Below are 12,201 nucleotides of genomic sequence, written 5' to 3'. Positions count from 1 at the left end.
CAAAGTAAAATGTAATCAGGACTAATATGAGGTAATATCAACATAACTCAGTTGGGGGGGGCAGTGGTAGAGGAAAGAGACACCAGATGGAAGAGAGAGTGCAGAGAGAAAATGTCTAGTCCTGGCATTCTTTTCCAAAAGCATAAAAATAAATGAAAGGTTAAAGTGTGTCAGGAAAGGATTTGAAAATCTAATGCTTGATCCAGGTAACTTTTTTGCTATCTAAGGAATATCTTTGACACATATTTGTTCTCTTTTAATGGCCAGTTTGCTTGGTACTGATTATGTGATCATTCTTTTACTTTTTATTTACCTTTATAGTCTTCTTTGTTAAGTTTTGGTATTATTGGAGCCATTCTTCAGTCTCTCATCTGTTATTGTTGGCCTCTTTTAATTTGCAGTTTGAGTTTAATTTGACTTTTGCCTTCCCATCGACCCCATACGTCCTAGACAGGGCTCGTTAAGTAGCACTCAGCCCAACTCTTGTAAAGGGAAATACAGTGTAAGGTTACAGAGATGTCTCATGGTAGTTCAAAGATGAGAAATGCAGCTTAGCCAGGCATCATGGGAACTAGAAAGCTAAAAGATGTCTTTTCTTAAAGGAACAATCTTGTTCTTTCTAATGGTTTTCTCTGCTTCTTGCAACACATCTTTCTGACCCTCCTTTCTCTCCTAGCTGGCTGCTTTGCTTCTGTCTGCTTATTCCTTTCATGATGGCTCAAATGAGTTCTCTGTTTCTATATGCTCTTCCAGCTCAGTTCCTCACAACTAACTGGAAGCTTCCCTGTTTGTCTCTCATTTTCCCAAGAGAGGGATCTGATTCACCTACTAAGTTTTCAATCCAAGTCACAGTATCCTCTCTGATCCAGCAACCTTTCAGCTAAAAGTAATAAAAACCTGATTCAAATTGACTGAGAAATGAGGAAATATATTATCTTCCATAGGAGGAAGTCGAAAGGAAGGACAGCCTTTAGAGTTGTGTGATTGGAGACTCCGCAGTGTCATCAAGACCCAGGTTCCTTGCATCCCTTCACTCTGCCATTCTCAACTTTATTAAAATGATTACAGTGGTTGCAGGTATCATATGCACATATAATGATATTATTGAGAAGGAAGTAGCCATTTCTTCCTGTGGCTTTTTCTTAGGAGTGAGAAAATTTTTCCTGAACTCTGCCCTGAAAATGAGCCTCATGTTTCATTGGCTGGACTTGCAGTTAGAGATCTGTTTGGGTTAATAAGCTCTGTTAGTGAGAAAGAGAAGCCACTAAAATATACCATTTCTGAACTCATCACTGGCATGTGGAATAGGATTGCCCTGAGACTAAATCAGGCCAATCTCTGGAGTTTTCCTCTATGATAAGTGCAGTCTGGAGGGTGGAAGGGAATGGCAATCTATTGATGGGGACCCAGAAGAGCCCTTCTGTTCAAAGGGTATATGTCCATATATGCTGGTGTTTAAGCTCTTCTAAAATGAAAATTACTGTGAGAATTTTACCTGAAGAAAATTGCAGTTCTATCCAATCAAGTTTAGTACAGTTATCTTTGAGTCAGATGTGTACCTATGTAATATATGCTACATACTTAGTATTTAATATGTAAATATTATATATACTGTATGCATAGTATGAAACAAGGCCATTTTGTGCTATGAATGAGGAGTCCCCAAAAGGGCATGGCAGACAGGTGCCCTGAAATATATCTGGTATATACCTCTTTTGGATCCATCTTCTGAATTCTTATAGATACAGTCCTTCCTCAGAGATTTTCCATAATGGGTATGTTGATTTCAGTAAAGCAGTGCTTCAGTTTTGTCATAAAAAATATTGAGTAGTCCGTCACATAAAATTTTTACAAAGTTTGGAATATCATTTAGGGAAAAGTTCCTCGCCCACAATGAATAAACCATATAAAACTATAGTACCAGTAAAGATATGCTTTCTGAAACTTGAACCTAATAGGTTCAATATCCAAGCTGTGTTGTTGTTGTTTTTAAGAGATGGAGTCACACTATGTTGCCCAGGCTAGATTCGAACTCCTGGGCTCAAGTGATCCTCCTGTTTTAGCCTCCCAAGTAGTTGGGACTGCAGGTATGCACCACTACACCCGGCTAAGCTGCGATATCTAATAGAATTTTCAGAATTAATTACTAGTAAGGAGTGTCACATTTTGTATGGTCTGTATCTTGCTGAGTTTGTGCATACCAGTTATTAAGATGAATTTAAGATTATTGAGTATCTATATTCTCTCTCTTTGCTTGATACAACATACAAGCAAAAATTCAAAATACAGTGCTCACTTCAGCAGCACACATACTAAAATTGGAACGATACAGAGAAGATTAGCATGGCCTCTGCGCAAGGATGACACGCAAATTCGTGAAGCGTTCCATATTCTTCTGTCTGGAGAATGGACACGCTTGAGGCTCTGACTCAGGGGGATGGGTGGGACATGGACAATGTATATAACCTGAGCTTTTGTACCCCCATGATGAGCTGAAATAAAAAAAAAAATAAATTCAAAATACATTATTGAAGATACAAGATTATTTATGGATTAAAAAAAAAAAAACCTAAAGTAGGTTGGAAGCCCAGAAAGGCTCTTCCTTTTAAAGATATATGCCAATGTATACACTCTCAGTTTGAGATTGATTGATTGATTAATTTCTTTATAAGCCTTGTTGGTAAGAAGGAGAAGCCACAGAAGGGGGAAGATAGGAAAAGAAAGTAGGAAGGGCACCAAAGACAAACTGTTTCTTTTCAATTTTACCAAGAGCTCTGATGGCTACTTTTGAAAATGGTTTTAGATACTTCTATAGGCCAGTATTTCCTATAGCATGTTTCACAAAAACAAGTTCTTGACCTGCTTCTTGGAAAAGGATTCTATAATCACAAATATCCTATTGGGAAGTATTATTAATAAGTCTTTATAGATAGTTACACCGCACATAGTAAATTAAAGTCATTAAGAATTTTTGTAGTGAATAACACAAACTTCTTTAATCCTATATATTCCAAATGTTACCTGGTATCTCTTTTCACATACATCTGTTAACATCTTGCAGAGTGCACTGGGGAACTGCTGAGGTCAGAGAAGAGTTATTGAGCAAAGGAATGACATTATGAAAGCAGTGTTTTAGTAAAAGTAATCTAGTAGTGTATAGGATGAATTCTAGACAGATGAGATGGGAAGCATAAAATCCTGTTTGGAAGCTGTTGGAATACTTTGGAATAAAGGAAATGTCACAGATGGATAATAATAGCAAATATTTATTCATTTATCAATTCAACAAATATTTATTGACCTCTAACTATATGCCAAGCATTGTTCTAGATCCAGGAATTACAGGGGGAAAAACAGTTCAAAATCCTTGTCCTCATGGAGTTTATTTACATCCTAAGAGGAAGAGAAATACAATAAGCAAGCAAATATACAAGTGGTAAAGAGTGATAGAAAGAGAAGTAAAGCAGGTAAAAGCTAGAGTCCCTCGGGTGGTGGTTAGAGGGAAACTTTCTGATCAGTGAACATTTAAGCAAAGACCTGAATTACGTTTAGGAAGAAAGCAACATGGATATCTAAGCATAGGGAACAGCCGTGCAAAGGCCTTGAGGTTGGAAAGCAGTGGGGCTAGAGAATGGTAGGAAATGGGAGGGGGGAGGATGGGCAGGGAGGCACAGGAAGGGAAAGGGAATAGTTGGAATCACATAGGGCCTCATAGACCATGGTAAGGACTTGGGATTTTATACTGAGTGAGACTGGAAGCCATTGGAGAGTTTTGTGCAGAGGAGTGACACAGTGTGACTTAGTTTTTCAGTGGTCACTCTGACTTCCGTTGGGAGAACAGACTGGAGTGGAGGTAGGGTGGAGACAAGAAGGCTGGTTAAGAGCATTGCCACAGTCTAGGCATGCGATGATGGTGGCTTGGACTCAGGAGGTAGTGGCACAGGTGGTAGTAAGCAACCAGCTTCAGGATAAATTCTGAAGGTTAAGAATTGACAGAAATTGATGGTACCATGCACACAGTTTTATTTTAATCGTTAACCCTAGTTATTTAATCCTCATAAAAACCTTTTGAAGTAGATGCAGTTCTTATCTCTGTTTTACAGTTGAGGAGACTAAGGTACAGAAAAATAGCCTGCCCAAGCTCATACAGCTAAAATGTGGTGGCACTGGATTTGAAACTCCACAGCCTGTGCTCTGGCCATTATGCTGCCCCCCTCCCCACCCCCCACACCCCTGGGAGAAAGTAGAAGGAAACCCTGGGCCAGGACCAAACACCACACCATGCTTCTGCCTCCCTTTCTGGGAGGGAGGAAACAGTCTTAAGAATTTACACATTTGAAATATTTTTTCCAGTTGTAGCAGCTCTAATCTAATCAAACAAATCAAGGTTAAATTAAATCTCTTCTACAATCCCACAGTCTATTGATCTCTGCTCCTAAAAGAGTAGACTTGGGAGAATGATTGAAATAAGGAAGAAAGGAATAGATCCAGATGCTATAGGAATTTGATAGGATTTGGTGATATACCACGGGTGCCATGAGGCAAATGTAGACCAGGGCTGGATGGAATGATCAGAATACAACCAAAGTGGGTGGGAGATAGAATAAAGATTTAGAAATGGCAGAGGACCACTAAGCCTACAATTCTGTTTTCTATGAACTTTAGTTTTCCTAGCACTGCTCCCCCACCCGCCACCCTAAGCTCTGCTTTCTAGGTTACTAGACCACCATTAACAGTCAGAACCTTGGAGAGTTCCAAACAGCTGGGCAGGAGAGGCTTTAAAACGTGAATGTGACTACTGCACTGGCATGAAGTAGACGGATAAAGGCTCTTACAAATGATGCTGAAGCAAACCTTGTTTGCTTTCTGTTGGAATCTCCAAGATTTAAAAGGCTGGCACCTCTACAGTACCCCAACCTCATGGAGATCTTGGTGGGGTGAGAAATTTCAGTTTGTCTTGTGAAACAAGTACAAAGTCATTGTAGCTGCAATAGGGTTTGCCCCTCTGATGTTACGGAGGGGTGAGGGGTTCCTTTCAGGTACTGTGCTTTCTCCTAAGGCCTTTCCTAAGGGTATGGTATTGCTTCTCTATTTTATTTCCTGACCTGTTATAAAATTAATTTAAATCTTTGTTGGGGTTGTTTCCTGGTAAGGACTTATATTCATAACTGAAAGACTTTTTTTTAAAAAAAGAGATTCTGTATATTAGAGGCAGTTTGTAAAATCTAAAGATAAGGTCAGGCTGTTGCCCGCAACAGCAGACTTTTATTTAATACAATATAAGCAAGTATAGGCTGTCTCTACTTTTTACCTCCTCAAATTGAGTAATTTTGTTTCATTTTATGTCACTAAAAAAAAAAAATCGAAACACTTAAATTTCCGTTGTTGTCATGTCTTTCTCCTCAGTTTTAGGGTGTGTTCATGGTTTTCACATCAGATTAATAAATTTCTGATGCTTCAATTAAAATTTCACCTAACTGTTTATGCATTTATGATATCATATCAGACTAAAAATAGGAACCTAAATGTAAAATTAGGGAACACCTAACTAGCAAATCCTGGAGGTAATATTAATAATAGCAGAGGGCAGAAAATTGCATGAAAATAGAATTTATTACAGAGAAATAGTCATGACATATTTATACTCTGGGTTACAGTTCCAGGATGCAGTTGTTATCCTTTTATGCTATTTGAGAGAACATAAGCATTAAAGTAAAATTCCTGAATAGCTAGCTGATTTGCAGTGCCAAAGATGAATACTGTTCCTAAAAGGTGTGAGATGACAAGGGAGTCTCCAGGATTCCATTAGCATTCCAGTCAGATTTAAGAGATAAGAAAAATTGAGTTTAGTTATGGATAACAATAATAAGGATTAGTAAGAAATATATAAGATGTAAAAATTATATTGATTTATGGTTGCTGTTGGTTATCTTAACAAAAGAATATTATTTTTAAAAATGATGAGGTAAACCCAGTTTGTGGTTGTGGTCTGAGTTTGGACTAAGACCTAAATTTATGGTTCATGCCACATGCATCAAAACACTAAGAGAATAATAACTTCAGGAAGATTTCCAAGGGGACTAAGTAGGGGAAGGGAATTGTGTCCTAAGTGTGAATTTGCATGTGTGAAATTATAAGCAAAAACGCTACAGAAAACCCTACAGAATATGACAGAATGAAAGAGAGCCAGATGTAGAAGTTAACTATATGGGAAATACTGATACCATTAATAGGAATGAGGAAGTTACAAAGGAAGCCAGTAAGTAAATGGGTTCCATTCAGAATGTGTTGAATATAAAAGATTAGGCTGATATCCATTTGAAAATATTTACTAGACAGTTGGAAATTTTATTCATTCAGTAAGTATTTAGGAGCCCTAGAGATGTCTTTTTTTAACATTTGATGAGATTGAGGTTAGTACAGGTTTCTTTCTTCTTTCCATAACCTGATAATATGGTCCCCAGATGGATTTTCTTATGGAAATATTTTCAACTAACTGTATAGATAGAATAACTGCTTTTTTTTTTTAACCACTTTTGTGTTTCATCTTATAGTAATCACAAACTGATGGTTTCCAAACTCAGAGACTGTTTTTGGTGTTGCTGAAATAATTATTCTCCCTGTGAGTGTACTAGAAAATACTGCTGTGTGCAACCTAAATGGATGAATTGCATGTTGTGCTAATTATATCTCAATAAAGATATGAAAAAATTATTCTTCACTGTAACACATTTCCAAGTAATGTTATTTAAGATAACTAGGGAAAGGCCATAGTTCTATATCAGTGGTAAATCTTGTGACATACAAATACACTACATTAGTCTGGGTGCAGTGGCTCATGCCTACAATCCCAGCACTTTGGGAGGCCAGGGCAGGAGGATTGCTTTAGGCCAGGAGTTCAAGACTAGCCTAGGCAACATAGCAAGACCCTGTCTCTACAAAAAAGCTAAAGATTAGTGAGGTGTCTACAAAAAATTTAAAAATTAGCCAGGTGTCGTGGTGCACACCTATAGTCCTCACTCCCCAGGAGGCTGAGGCAGGAGGATCACTTGAGCCCAGGCGTTCAAGGCTGCAGTGAGCAATGATGGCGCCACTGCACTCCAGCCTGGGCAACAGAGTGAGACCTTGTCTCTTAAAAAAAGAGAGGGGGAAAGAAAGAAAATTTTTTAAAAATTACATTGGATTTGAGGGAAAGAAAGAGTAGATACCAAATAATTTTTAGAATGAAGTTTCAAGCTAGTTTTTATAATATAGAAAATGTAAGTACTTTTCCTTTATTTTATACAGCAAACATTAAGCACCTGTCCTACCCCAACCAGAGGAGTCAGGAAAGGCTTCCTTAATGAGATGATAATCTGAGATGAGCCTTGAAAGATGAATAGGAATTAGCACAGTGAGGAGGTTGGAGATATTGAGAGGAAACAGCATGTGCAAAGGCTATATGTAGGGAACTGCACTCAGTTTGGAATACTAAATTAAGCAGGGTTATGAGAGAGAGAGAGAGAGAGAGAGAGCCTTCCATGTAAATGAATAAAGATTCATCACTTCTTTTTTTAAGACATGGGATCTCACTATGTTGCCCAGGCTGGTCTCAAGCCTCGTCACATTCTTAACAGCTTCATAGTGTTCTATAGTATAATTATATGCCATAATTTATGTAACCGTTCCTCTATTAAACAGACTTTTAGGTGGCTTCCTGGTTTTAACTATTTCAAATACTGTTAAACTGGACAAACTTGTACACATTCTCTTGCAAACTTGTGAATGTAATTCCATGTTAGAGATTAAGGTTTGATTTTGGTAGTCGCCATTGAAGAATGTGGGCACATACGTGAAGTCTGAGCTATTACCAGTCACACTTTATTATCTTGTATAATTTTGGAGTCTTCAACTGTTTTGGTTAAATTAAAGATGTTTTTCAGTTTCAGATTATGCAGGGGCTGGTTAGGCCTTAATAAGAATTTGGCTTTTATTCTAAGTGATATGGTAAGCCATTGGAGGGTTATGGACAGAGGATTGACATGATATAACTGTTTCTAAAGATCACTCTGGCTACTGTGTCAGGAATAGAGAAGATAAAGGCAGAGATAAAAGTAGGAAAACTAGTCAGGAAACTATTGTAATAGTTCAGGCAAAGGATAATGGTGACTTGCACTAGAGGGGCATTGATGGAGTTGAAGAAAAATAGTGGGATTTCTGGACACATGTCTAAATTAGAGCTGACAATTTGCTGATGGATTAGATGTGGAGAGAGAAAAGGGTCTCAATATTAAGTGTGAGATTAAAGTGGCCTTTTACTGAGTTCAAAGACTGGGGAAGGTGCAGGCTTAGGAGAGGTGATTTTTTTAGTTTTGTTTGGAGCATGTTAAATTTGAAGTGTGTCATAGTTACCCATGTGGCATTGGTGAGTAGGCAGTTGATTGATGAGCCTAGACATCAGAGTGCCCAATCTTTTATTAATGAATGAATGAATAAATAAATGGCTGATAAGAAGGAAACTCATAAAACGGAAGTTTGAAAGAGACCAAGAATAGCAGTTAACTCCTTTGTTATGACTCACATACATGGTTCTTTTCTCTACACTTCCAGGCAGATCTCATTTTGACTAGAATAGAACTAAACTGTTTGGACAGAGAGAAAGAGAGGAAATACAGTGATATATGTGTATTTATTTCTTTCACAATCTACCTGTATCTAAGACAAGACCTCAGAAAGATTATTTCTATTAATAATTATTTATAGAGATATAACTTTATGGAATTGTTTCATCAAAATTATTATAAAGAAAACCTCATTTTGACTTCCTTATAAATTAGAAATGTTTTCCCACACACAAGAACTACTAACAAAGTAAGTTGGAAAACTTAGTCAACAAACAATTAAATTGTTAATCCTTAGCTATATTTTGGCTGTGGTATTTTATCCAGTATTTAGACTTTTTTTGTCTTTAAACCCTGACTTTAGTTTACTTTTCGAATGCATCATTTCCTTAACCCCCTACCACCCTCTCTGATCTTGACTATCCATTTCTCACTGCTATAGACTACCTTTCCAAACCCTGCTCCCCATTCTCAGCTCCTAAAGTATCTTTTCTACCTTTATCTTTTTTAATTTTACTTTTTTATTGATACATAATAGATGTACATATTTTGGGGGTACATGTGATAATTTAATACATATGCATAATTTGTAAAGATCAAATCAGTATAATTGGGATTTCCACCACCTTAAATATCTGTGTTCTCTTTATGCTAGAAACATTCAAATTATTCTCTTCTAGCTATTTTGAAATATACAATATACTTATCTAGCAAACACTAGGTCTTATTTCTTCTATCAAACTGTATATTTGTACCCATTAATCAACCTCTCTTCATCCCCTCCTTACTCTTTTTCTACCTTTCATCTATGTGTTATGGGGATGCCCATATTTGATAAAACTTTATCCCATTCACAGCAGAAACTGCAACCTAATTATAGTAGTTTAAAATACTGTGAATGAAATTTTTCTCATACATCTGCATGATGAAATTTTCTTCAGGAAACACAAAGCCAGAAACGCACTGCATGGGAATTATAAGTCCATGTTGGCACTGATTGCTTAATCCTGCAGATTTCAAAGGATCAAAATCCAAAGCCGTTGACTTATTTCACTGGCTTTTTCCAACTTGTTTGGCTAACAGACATTCTTATTTATATAAAAGCTTAATGGTCCACAAATATTTGAATAGCATCTAAGGTAGTCTGTTTGAACTTTTGGTAATATTAGTGCATAATGGGCTTTAAATTTAAAATAGAGAAAGCTCAGAATTTCTCTAAGGCTTTAGCTTTGGCTCCTTTTGGATTTACATAGTTCTAAAAGACCCTAGTATTATGAGATATGTTAAACTTTAATAGAATATTCCTTAACTATGAGATACTTATGCCTAAGATATTTAGCAAAGCTTAGAATGGCAACTTTTTAAGTGCACAATCAAAATTGTAAAGGAATCATAATTTACTTTTGATTAACATTCTCGTAATAATTGGGTAGTTAAACAGTGATTATATTTAGCATGTCTTAACAAATTCCTGGAAAGCAAAATAGATTTACCATTAAATTATCTTTTTCCTTCCGCTAGAAGAGGAAGGAACAAGAGAATGGAAAAGATTGATTAGAAAGATAGGTCAGAGACTGTCAAGAAGCTGCTGACTAAACAACAAGGTAGTCAGAAACTCTTGCTCTAAAATCTGTAGAAACAACACCTTTGAGAGGATACAAGGACTTTTAATGTCCTCAAGTCCCAGAGCCATATTCTAACTTTGTTAGGTCTACAGCTTTGACCTAAGGACACAGAGTGAGACACTTTCTAAACTCTCTTGATTCAACTACTATTAGTTTAAACTCTGGCTTTAACAAAACTTAAGGATTAGTGAGAAACATACCAAATGGTATCTTAGAGTGCTGTATTTTAAATTTGCCTTTATTTTAAACTTTGTGTGTCAGCAGTACAGGTTAACAGTGTGTTTGGTTTTCCTAAGAGTAATGATTAGAAACCCATGCTAATCTCTTTCCTGGTTAACCACCCAAACCTGTGGCTCAAGACTAACCACTTAAACCACCTGGAGACATTATTAAATGTCAGTGTTGAATCTTCAAACCCAACTCTATGAAGTCATGTCCTTTTGCCGAATATTAATGTTTTAAAGGCCACAGAAGAAAACCTTGCTGTGCCTGTTCCTCTGTTATTCAGGATCATTGTCACTAAGTTCTTAGGACCAGGAGGTTTCATAAGCATTGTCAAGCTGCTTTTTCTGTTGTTAAAAGAAACATTTATTAAATAGCCACACAGTTACAAGGTTTAATATCTGTTCTTTCATTTAATTGTATTTCTGTAACTCTGAGTACTCTTGTTTTGGCATACTACTGCTAGCTTTGTGAAATGCCAGATCTTATTTTCTGAAACAACCATAGGTGGAGATCCAGGCTTTTCTGCCTGTGTTAGGTCCCTGAATACTACCCATACTGGAGCCTTTTATTTTTCCTGTGGCCTCTTGGATTTGATCTGTTTTCTTCTGGCTTATAGCAGTTAGTTATTTTCCACTTAGGATGTTAGTTATTTTCCTTTTAGTCTCATTGCTGAATGAGAAGCAGTTTGAGAGCTGCCATCCCATACATCTAACTTCTCTCCAGTCCTAAATCAAGCGCTCTCAGAATTTTTGTACTAAACATTACAGGGTAAGAGATGAGGTAAAAATGAACCCAAAGGAAATTCAAAGTCAGGTTTTTATGCAAAACCGATATCCATTGAAGTATTAATATTGAATTAAAAAATAACCTTAGGGGTTACATAAATATATCTATTTAGAAACTGAGGCCAACAAAGATTAAGTGATTTGCCGAGGAGCTGAAAACAGAGCCCTGTGTTTTTAATATTAGTCCATGTTGTTTTGGAGCTATCTTCTTTCTGTAATTACCCCCTTGACTTAGGAGTTAGCCATAACTAACCCCTTTGTCTCTTTTATCTTCCTTTATTTCTGAAATTGTTCATATTTGATTCTTCAGAACCATGCCTGAACAGTAGTCCCTCTTTCCCAGCACTAAACCTGGAAATAGGAGGCAGTGGGTAAGTCTAGCTGCTGATAGTGGATAAACTGGCCTGGAAGAAAGTGCTCAAGTGATCTCTCTGAGATGAAACTGTTCTGATGTAGACTTTTCTACATCATCTTGCTTAGTGGAGCCAGTAATTAATACAGTCTACATGAGCAGCTCCCAGCCAAATGTTTTTCAAGGCCAGTCAGGTTGGTTTTAATATCTAAAGATACCAACCAGGTGTGTAAAAATAAAACAAGTGCATGTGTAATAGTTAGGGAACACAAAATATCACAGTCATATATTGTGTGGCAAAAATGTTCAAAAGATTTCTGTGTACAACTGCTGTGAGTTTTATAGCTGAACAGACTTTTTTCCAGTATTGGAAAGTGTATACCAGTCATATTTCTACTGTGGTGATGTTATATAACAAACAGCCCCCCAAAATTAGTGGTTTACATCAACAAATATTCTTTGCTTACCATCTGGGGTGCCTCCGTTTCAGGCTATATAAATTGTGTTCAGATCTATCTGCTCCACACATTTCTCATTTGGGGCATTCTCTTCTCATGATAGATAGTAGAAACACAAGAGACCAAGTCAAATCATTCACATTCCCGAAGACCAAA

The 12,201-nt window shown here is 36.9% G+C and overlaps 1 protein-coding gene and 1 non-coding gene across 2 annotated transcripts in view; both read left to right on the top strand.

The window, feature by feature from the left end:
* Positions 1–12,201, top strand: part of SIK2 (salt inducible kinase 2) — a 114,404-nt gene that overhangs the window by 50,614 nt on the left and 51,589 nt on the right. The window lies entirely within an intron of this gene.
* LOC123643041 lies at positions 2,289–2,395 on the top strand. The gene has a single exon (XR_006736618.1). It is a non-coding gene; the product is annotated as a U6 spliceosomal RNA (small nuclear RNA).

The sequence above is a fragment of the Lemur catta genome, chromosome 7, assembly GCF_020740605.2.
Source record: "Lemur catta isolate mLemCat1 chromosome 7, mLemCat1.pri, whole genome shotgun sequence".
Lineage (NCBI taxonomy): Eukaryota > Metazoa > Chordata > Mammalia > Primates > Lemuridae > Lemur > Lemur catta.
Note: the sequence above shows the minus strand (reverse complement) of the source record. Positions and strands in the feature narration are given on the sequence as shown.